Raw genomic sequence first — 10,476 nt, 5'->3', positions numbered from 1 at the left:
AAGGTCATGTAGCTATCTGTTGTTTGGGGCTGTTCTTTCCCTATTCCTCCATCCCTACTCCAGAACTTGCCTGGTACAGACTAGTTGTCCTGGACTATGATGAAATAAAGGAGTGAGCCCCCGCTGATGCCCACCCTTCCCTATCGGGTACGACCCCGCACTGCGACACCCCCGATCCACTCCCACTAACTTCTTCTGCCGCTCACACAGGACTTCCACCAGGGGGCGCTCTCCTCCCCACCAGTCACCGGACGTGAGCGCTGTGAGCTGGAGAAGGGAGGTGACCAGAGACCCGGGAGAGACCCCGAGACCGGAGGGAGCTGGAACCTGCGAGGGATACCCGTACCTGCTGCCAGGTGAGGGTTCCTGGATTCAAATCCCGGCACCGACCTTGAGAAGCTGTGTAACCTCGGGCAGGCCAGCTAAAAACCTCCCTCTAGTTCAGTTTTTCATTTGGAAAATGACTGATGGCCGGTCCCGGCAGGCAGCATACATGCTATACGGCTCACTGCTGTGTCGTTCTGGGTGTGCGTCCGTGTCAGGTGTGGCCCTCGGATCTCACAACAGCCCAAAGCAGTCTCCACCACCGTTTTTTACAGAAATTCAGTTACACAAGTAGCAGATGATTATAAACTCAAAAATCTCAAAACACTGGGAGTTCCCTGACGGTCTAGTGAACTGTGTAGCTTGGCCAAAAAAAAAAAAAAATCTCAAAGACTGCAGGGAAAGAATCCCTTCAACTCCTCATTCCCTGGCCCTGACCATTTCAGCCCCCAGGCTTAGCCTTCAAGCCCGGGAAACACCTAAGAGGTTACTCATGTTCTCAGATTTGTTGCCGGAACTGGTGTGGACTGGTTCCACTATTTTCTATCTTTCTACCAAAGGAGACTCACCCTTAGATAGCTGACAGAAAGCCCTGCCCGGGGACAGGAGGTCACTGGCTCCCAGTGTTACTTTGGAAATGTCACATTCCACTTGGTCTCCAAATTTCAAGTAAATTCCACCTGCATTTAGGGCTACGTGTTATTTCAATATGCCCCAGCTTCCAGAGGAGAAGGAAATGGCAACCCACTAGAGTATTCTTGCCTGGGAAATCCCATGGACAGAGGAGCCTGGCGGGCTATAGACCATGGGGTTGCAAAGAGTTGGACGTGGCTTAGTGGCTAAACACACACACGTGCCCAGCTTCCATAATAATTGGCTGGAGGAGAGCCAAAGGGCCAGGAGGCAGAAAGGCATTCTGTCTGTGCCTAGGGCTAGAGGCCCCAGTGAACCCCAGTTTCCCCCTCTTAACTCCAAAGTGGATGCCAGCTAGCTCTGTGCTCAGGCCTGGCTGGGCCATGCTGGGGTCACAGTGGTAACATAGACAGCTTTGCCCTCTAGTGGGGTAGTCAGATCAGTCACGCTGACTGCCCAGTGTGGTCTGGGCTGGCCCCGGGGGTGGCATAGGCAGAGGGGTCAGACCCCATATGGGGAAGGTACAGGGGACTGTGGGAATCCACAAAATGTGCCTGCCCCAGCCTGGGAGTAGTGGGGATCAGGGAGGGCTTCCTAGGAGGCAGCATCTCAAGTAACCCTGAGAGAACTACTCTAAGGAGGTGAGGAAAGGGCCCAGATTATATCAAAGTTTTGCAACAAAGAGCAGGTGGTCTGAACATTAAAAGATTATTGTTAATTAAAGAAAACCAGATATCCTAAGTAAAGTAATTTAGCACTTTTCTATGTATGGGAAGGTGCAAAAGTCCAGGCTCAATGAAATCGTTCCTTTCATATGCACCTCAGCTATCTTAGGGCCAGTATCCTGTGTTTCACATCTTGAGCTGTCCTGGGGCTCATCGTAGGGTGTGGCTGCAGTCTGATGGCTGCTCAGTTCAGTTGCTCAGTCGTTTCGGACTCTTTGCAGCCCCATGGATTGCAGCACGCCAAGCTTCCCTGTTCATCACCAACTCCTGGAGCTTGCTCAAACTCTTGTCCATCAAGTCGGTGATGCCATCCAGCCATCTCATCCTCTGTCGCCCCCTTCTCCTCCTGCCTTCAATCTTTCCCAGCATCAGGGTCTTTTCCAATGAGTCAGTTCTTTGCCTCAGGTGGCCAAAGTATTGGAGTTTCAGCTTCAGCATAAGTTCTTCCAATGAATATTCAGGACTGATTTCCTTTAGGATGGACTGGTTGGATCTCCTTGCAGTCCAGGGGATTCTCAAGAGTCTTCTCCAACACCACAGTTCAAAAGCACTAATCCTTTGGTGCTCAGCTTTCTTTATGGTCCAACTCTCACATCCATACATGACCACTGGAAAAACTAGCAGTTTTTGGCTGCTAGATGGCAGGTATTCCTCTCCTTCCTGCATGCCCTTAGGGCTTGCTGGCTCCTATTGGAGGGCTGAAATCGCTGCTGACTGTGACATCCTTGTTTGCTGATATAGTACTGGTATGGTAGGAGATACTCCATTTCTCACTATAAAAGAATAAAAAAGAAAAAATCTGATAGATTAAAGAAAAATAGGATGAGGATAATGACAGAGTTTAAAAAAAAAAAATGAAGTGAGTCTCAGGGGTTTAAAATCAAAGTGTCCACTAAGTTGCTTCTGTCTGGCAGCTCTAGGGGAGAATCTGTCCCCTGCCTCTTCCAGAACCTAGAGGCTGCCCACGGTCCTTGGCTCATGGCTGCATCAGGTAATATCTGTTTCTGTTATTGCAATCTCTGTCTCTGACTCTGACCCTTCTGTCACCCCTTATAAGGACCATTGTGATTACAATGGGCCACCAGAAGAATCCAGAATAATCTACCTATCTCAAGATCCTTAACTTAATCACACCTGCAAAGTCTTTTTTAGCAGGTAAGGGGAGCACATTTTGAGTATGAGGGCAGGGGCATCTTTTGGGGAAAGTGAAAGTTGCTCAGTCATGTCCAACTCTTTGCAACCCCATGGACTGTAGCCCACCAGGCTTCTCTGTCTGTGGAATTCTCCAGGCAAGAATACTGCAGTGGGTTGCCATTTCCTCTTCCAGGGGATTTTCCCAAGCCAGGGATCTAACCCAGGTCTCTTGCATTGCAGGCAAATTCTTTACTTTTTGAGCTACCCTGGGAAGCCCATCTTTGGGGGAGGGGGCTGTTATTCAGCGTCCTGCTCGGGGACAGAGCAGATCCAGAGACCTCAGTCTCTTAGAGAATTCCTTCAGGAATCAAATCATGGGATTCCTTTGGTTAGAACTTCCCTCTGCACTCACTCTCTTCCTCCCTTCAGTTCCTCTGTTGAGTTTATCACCGTTTCTTCTTAAATCAACATTGGGTTTTACATTATCATGACTGTGTAATAGAGTTCACAGCTGGGCCATGTAATGACTTATAGCTACATGTTCTTTCTCCTGCAGGTGTTTTTCTTAATATTGATAACAGCTTTGTCTTTTGTTTGTTTACTTTTCTAAGCACTGGCCAGTATTTGATCCCCAGATTTTGACATAACCAGGAAACTTTCACTGTGATCAAGCATGTCAGTGAATCGTCATGAGACTAAAAACCTCATGGGTCACTTTGGAAGGACACTGAGGAATAAATTCATTTTGGGGGGAAGTTGATATATATAAAGGGAAGAATCAAGCATTTATTTTGCTTTTTAAAAATAAAACTGTACTTTGGGGGCTCCCCTCCTCTTAAGCTGAAGATCTTGATTCTTATTTATTTGCTTTATCTTCAGTGTATCATCTATATCTACTTATGCATCAGAATCATATGGCTGTATCGTATTTCATACACGCTTGTACTATGATTCGTTTTAAGTTAATTTTGGGTGTGGTGTGAAATAAAACTAAGATCATGGCATCCAGTTCCGTCACTTCATGGCAAATAGATGGGGAAACAATGGAAACAGTGACAGACTTTATTTTCTTGGACTCCAAAATCATGGTGACTACAGCCATGAAATTAAAAGATGGCTGCTCCTTGGAAGAAAAGCTATGACCAACCTAGACAGCATATTAAAAAGCAGAGACATTACATTGCCGACAAAGGTCCGTCTAGTCAAAGCTTTGGTTTTTCCAGTGGTCATGTATGGATGTGAGAGTTGGACTGTGAAGAAGGCTGAGCACTGAAGAGTTGATGCTTTTGAACTGTGGTGTTGGAGAAGACTCTTGAGAGTCCCGTGGACTGCAAGGAGATCCAACCAGTCCATCCTGAAGGAAATCAGTCCTGAATATTCATTGGAAGGACTGATGCTGAAGCTGAATCTCCAATACTTTGGCCATCTGATGCAAAGAACTGACTCACTGGAAAAGACCCAGATGCTGGGAAAGACTGAAGGCAGGAGGAGAAGCGGATGACAGAGGACGAGATAGTAACTCAGTGGCATCAGCAACTCAGTGGGTATGAGTTTGAGCAAATTCCAGGAAATAGTGAAGGACAGGGAAGCCTGGTGTGCTGCTGTCCATGGGGTCGCAGAGTTGGATACGACTCAGCGACTGAACAATAACAACAAATGGCTTCCAGTCCCATCATTTCATGGCAAATTGAAGGGGGAAAAGTGGAAGCAGTTATATATTTCTTTTCTTTGTGACCCTATGGACTGTAGCCCCCTAGGCTCCTCCATCCATGGGATTCTCCAGGCAAGAATAATGGAGTGAGTTGCCATTCTCTTCTCCAGGGGATCTTCCTGACCAAGGAATTGAGCTTGCATCTCCTGCACTGCAGGCAGATTCTGTACCACTGAGCCACCAGGGAAGAGGCTTGAAAGGATAGTCTGTAGGAAAGTGAATTGTCAAAAAGATGTTTTCATCTCAGCTTGACAAAAATATGAAATATTCAACAAAAAATAAAGCTTGATGGGATTTTGATTGTGTTCAGAATTCTTTATTCTACAGATCAGTGGAGCACTGATGCTTCAGCAGTCTTGACTCATCTGATTCTTGAACATGACGTATCTCTCATTGATTCAGTCTTACTCAGTTACCCTACTAATATTAGGTGGTTTTCAGTGGACAGGTCTTGTGCATATTTTATCAGATTTATGCTTTAGTCTCTCATGAATTAGATGTGATGGAAAATTATGTATATTTTGTTTCAATACATATGAAAAAGTACCCACAACAAATGAGTATCTGCCCAATGAATTGTTAAAAAGTGAAAACCCAGGTTAAGAGACAAAACATAGCCTGCATCCCTGATGCCCCTTTACTGCCCCTCCCCATGACTCCTGCCTCTCTCTTCCCAAAGAAAAGCATTTTCCTGACTTTCATGGAGTTTTAGTGTGTTTAGCCTTTTACCTCCTAAGCAGGGCTACTTACCTGCCTGTTTTTGTGGGACTTTGCATAAATAAAACATTTAGTACATATAGTTTTGTGTGTATTTTCTTTGCTTAAAGTTATGTTTTTTTTTTTTCTTTTAACTTTTAAAAAATATGATAACAAACTTACAGGAGACTTGGAAAATAGAGAACAAGATTACATAGAGTTCCACTATCAAAGTTATGTTTTTGAGATTCTTTCCTATTGCTGTTGCTGTTAAAGAGAACACATTTTTAACTTCATTTAATTTTTAAAACTTTTTGGCTGTGGGTGGAGCTTGTGGGATCTTAGTTCCCCAGCCAAAGATTGAACCCAGGCCCCGGGGCAGTGAGAGTGAGGAGTCCTAACCACTGGACCGTCAGGGAATTCTCTCATCCTTTTTATTGTGTGAAACTGCAGTTCATTCATTTTTCTTGCTTTACAGGAATTGCTTTTATGACTGTGGCAATGGACCTGTTTTGGTCTCTTGCCTTTATTATTATTATTGCCTTCATTTTTATGTAGGTATAATTTACATACAATAAAGTGCAAACAAAGCTTTTAAGCAGACAGCTTAATGAGACATGTTCATAACAGATAAAGAATTTTTTGGTACCCTGGACCTCTCTGTCCTGCCCTTCCTCAGTGATAGCCACTGAGTAGAACCACTGTTCTGACCTCATCTAGAGTACTTTTGCCTGTTTCAAAATTTCACCTAAATTCAAATTGTTTGTCCACTTTTAAATTGGGTTATACGTTCTCCCATTACTGAGTTTTGAGAGCTCTTAATAAATTCTGGATGAAAGTCCTTTTATTAGATTTAAACAACCCTTCACCTAAATGGAATCACATGCGATATGTAGTATGCATTCTTTTTCTAAATTTTAAAACTTTGGGGGCAATATAGTTTTAAATGTACAGAAAAGTTTCAAAAATGAATATAGTTCAAGTAACATCCATTTGGTGGCTCTTTATCCAGATTAGCATCGGGTTAACATTTTATTTCATTTCCAATATCATTTGACTCTCCTCTCTCTCTTTGTCTCATATCTATCTAACATTTTCCTGAATCGTTCAGGATACATGACTGCACACAACATGGCCTTTTACTCCTAAATATTTCAGTGTGTATTTCCTAAGAACAGAGATGTTTTCTCATATAGCTGCAGTCTGGTTATCAAGTTTAGTGATGTTAAGTTAACACTGATACAATACTTTCATCTCTACTCTTTATATTCCAACTTTGTCAATTTGAGAATCAATTGACAACTTTGAAAAAAGAGGTTGGGGAATCCCTGGTCCTCCCGGTGTGCTTTCACTGCCGAGGGCTTGAGTTCGATCTCTGATTGGGGAACTAAGATCCCAGAAGCCACAAGGCCAAAAAGAAAAATAAAAGTGGCTGAGGCTGAGTTGTGCTGTTGTCTGAGTGATCCACACTCCAGAGGCATCACAACAGCTGGTGGCAAAAGCCCTGAAACCAGACCACTGGGAGTGATCCAGCCTCTGAACCCCTTCAGCAAAGTGACCTTGATCAGATTCCTCAAACCCCTTCAGCAAAGTGACCTTGATCAGATTCCTCACCAACAAGATGGGGACACTTTTAAGAATACATAATCAGAAGTATGTACCAGTGAGAATGGATACAATGTCTGGACTTTGCTTCAAAGTAATTCTGATTTGGCAAGGTGTAGGAGGAGGGGATTGTTGAGAGTATGGATGAAACAAGATTGGCCATGAGTTGATCATTGTTGAACCAGGATGATGGATACATCATCACCAGTTTTTTTTAAAAAAAATATATCATTTTATTTATTTATTTTCAGCTGGGCTGGGTCCCCTTTGCTTCTCGGGTTTTTCCTTCGTTGTGGTGGGTGGGTGGCTACTCTCTGGTTGCAATGCACAGGCTTCTCATTGCGGTGACTTCTCTTGTTGCAGAGCATGGGCCCTAGGGTGCAAGACCTTCAGCAGCTGTGGCTCGTGGGCTCAGTGGTTGTGGCTCCTGGGCTCTAGAGCACAGACTCACTAGTTGTGGTGCATGGGCTTAGTTGCCCAGTGGCATGTGGAATCTTCCCAGATCAGAGATTGAACTGTGTGTCCTGCATTCACAGGCGGATTCTTTACCACTGAACCACCAAGGAAGCCCCATCATCCAGTTTTGGGTATGCCTGAATGTTCTATAGTAAGATTTTTTTTTTTTCTCCCAAAGAAAGAAGAGTAAAATAAAAGTGGAGAAGGGTGGAAATTATTATTAATTAACTGCCTTAAAGGTCTGTTAGGAGGAGGTATTAAACAAGTTAATTTAAATGCAATCTAAGTAAACCATTTAGATCAGTGCCTAGCCCATTTTAAATGCTATATATTAACTATTTATGACAGAAAGTGAAGAGGAACTAAAAAGCCTCTTGATGAAAGTGGAAGAGGAGAGTGAAAAAGTTAGCTTAAAGCTCAACATTCAGAAAATGAAGATCATGGCATCTGGTCCCATCACTTCATGGGAAATAGATGGGGAAACAGTGGAAACAGTGTCAGACTTTATATTGGGGGGCTCCAAAATCACTGAAGATGGTGATTGCAGCCATGAAATTAAAAGTCAGTTGCTCCTTGGAAGGAAAGTTATGACCAACCTAGATAGCATATTCAAAAGCAGAGACATTACTTTGCCAACAAAGGTCCGTCTAGTCAAGGCTATGTTTTTTCCAGTGGTCATGTATGGATGTGAGAGTTGGATTGTGAAGAAAGCTGAGCGCTGAAGAATTGATGCTTTTGAACTGTGGTTTTGGAGAAGACTCTTTGAGAGTCCCTTGGACTGCAAGGAGATCCAACCAGTCCATTCTAAAGGAGATCAGTCCTGGGTGTTCATTGGAAGGACTGATGCTAAAGCCGAAACTCCAATATTTTGGCCACCTCATGAGAAGAGTTGACTCATTGGAAAAGACCCTGATGCTGGGAGGGATTGGGGGCAGGAGGAGAAGGGGACGACAGAGGATGAGATGGCTGGATGGCATCACCGACTCGATGGACTTGAGTCTGAGTGAACTCCGGGAGTTGGTGATGGACAGGGAGGCCTGGCGTGCTGCGGTTCATGGGGTCGCAGAGTCGGACACGACTGAGCGACTGAACTGAACTGAACTGAACTACTGTTCAGTTGCTCAGCCGTGTTCCACTCTTTGCGATCCCATGGACTTCAGCACACCAGGCTGCCCAGTGCTTCACCATCTCCCGGACCTTGCTCAAACTCATGTTCATTGAGTCAGTGATGCCATCCAACCATCTTACCCTCCGTCGTCCCCTGCAATATCCCTTTTATCTTGTTCTCTCTTCCTCCAGAAGCAGTTCCAACAGAGCACCACGAGGTGGCGCTGTCTCATAGCGCCATAGGTAGTCAGGCGCAAGAGACGCTCAGCTCTGAGAATGACTTCCACTCTGTTGCTTCCTGGCTAAGATCTTGGACATTTACTATCTCTGCATTTTGTTTTATTTATTTCTAAAGTGCCTCGATCGACCACAGACTGGTGGGGACAGTAATAGGCTGGTTCAGTGACAGTGATGTAAAGTGTCTGATGCATTGTCTGGTGCATACATTTCCAGGCACCTCTTTCTGGGGCTGGATCTGGCCCTGGGCAGTGTTTCTCATCTCTCCTTAGGGGATTGTCCATCTGCAAGTGATTGGGAGAATTTGGAGAGGTTACAAACAAGGTGAGAGATTTCTCCCCTAGCCTTACCACATGCATTCCTTTTATTGTTGTTGCTTGGCTTCACAGCAAGTGGGATCTTAGTCCCCTGACCAGGGATCAAACCCAAGACCCCTGCATTCGAAGTGTGGAGTCTTAACCACTGAACTGTCAGGGAAGTCCCTGGCATGCATTGCTATTACAGATCAGCCTTCCAGCCACAAACAACACAGTCTTCCTGTAAGACAGGAAGTTTTAGAAATCCACTCCCCTCTCCGTTTTTTAATTTTTAAAAAACTTTTATTTATTTTAATTGGATGGCAAATATCCCCCTCCCCCAGATTTTTTGAGAGGCGATTTACATTCGAGTCTGTAAGAATCTGACCTGAGTTAGAATTGCCATTCTATTACCTGTAACCTATGTTATCTCACCAGTCTGCCCCTCAATTTTCTCCTTTATAAAATGAATATCTATATGTAAAACATACCTCTCACAGTAGTATCATGAAGATTCAATATGATGCTACACGGAATAAATAGCAGCATTTGGAAATTCCCTGGTTTCCAATGTTTAGGACTTGGCACTTTCACTACTGGGGCCTAGGTTCAATCCCTGGTCAGGAAACTAAAGATCCTATGAGCTTCACAGGATGGCTAAAATAAAATAAAATAAAAAGCAGCTTTTATTAAGATATTGAGATGATTAAGCTAACATTTTGAGAGCTTATTATGTGTAGGGCACATAATAACACTGTGATTCTCATAGTGACATCATGAGACAGATATTAATATTAGCAATGATCCCTGTATTATAGGAGAAGGTACTGAGGCTCAGAGAGGTAAAGTTACTTGTTGAAGGTCACACAGCTGGTACCACAGCAACTTTGGGATTTAAACACAGGCAGCTATGGCACCCCACTCCAGCACTCTTGCCTGGAAAATCCCATGGATGGAGGAGCCTGGTGGGCTGCAGTCCATACGGTCGCTAAGAGTCAGACACGACTGAGCGACTTCACTTTCACTTTTTCACTTTCATGCATTGGAGAAGGAAATGGCAACCCACTCCAGTGTTCTTGCCTGGAGAATCCCAGGGGCAGGAGAGCCTGGTGGGCTGACGTCTATGGCGTCACATAGAGTCGGACACGACTGAAGTGACTTAGCAGCAGCAGTAGCAGCTTGTCTCCAGAATCTAAGCCACTAACTATTATGCTAGTCTAGCCACCCTCATCCTCTTAAACCACCTTGCATGCCCAGAAGTCAAGTTTCTTCTGGACCTGAGGTCTTTGAACAGCCAGAGCACCTCCATCCTGGCCACCTCCTGGATAGGAAGGGGTGATTCAAGAAGTACAAAACCCTCCCTTTGACCATGAACACCTCCACCTTAATTGTCCATCAAGGTCGGTGGAAATCCTTGTTGAAACACAGGTCGCTGGCCCACTCCCAGGGTTTCTGATCCAGGGGGTCCAGGGTCTGGCCTGAGAATCTGCATTTTTAACAGGTTTCAGGTGATGTTGATGCTAGTGATCTCAGCAACAAGACTGAAGGAAGC

General features: G+C 44.5%; 1 long non-coding RNA gene across 1 annotated transcript; it reads left to right on the top strand.

The window, feature by feature from the left end:
* The first annotated feature begins 221 nt into the window (after positions 1–221).
* LOC129631184 (uncharacterized) lies at positions 222–4,806 on the top strand. Its single transcript, XR_008703918.1, has 3 exons — positions 222–356; positions 2,597–2,673; positions 3,428–4,806. It is a non-coding gene; the product is annotated as an uncharacterized LOC129631184 (long non-coding RNA).
* Positions 4,807–10,476: the final 5,670 nt, after the last annotated feature.

Source organism: Bubalus kerabau, chromosome 17, assembly GCF_029407905.1.
Source record: "Bubalus kerabau isolate K-KA32 ecotype Philippines breed swamp buffalo chromosome 17, PCC_UOA_SB_1v2, whole genome shotgun sequence".
NCBI classification, from domain to species: domain Eukaryota; kingdom Metazoa; phylum Chordata; class Mammalia; order Artiodactyla; family Bovidae; genus Bubalus; species Bubalus kerabau.
The sequence above is the reverse complement of the archived record's forward strand: the minus strand, read 5'-3'. Positions and strand labels throughout refer to the sequence as shown.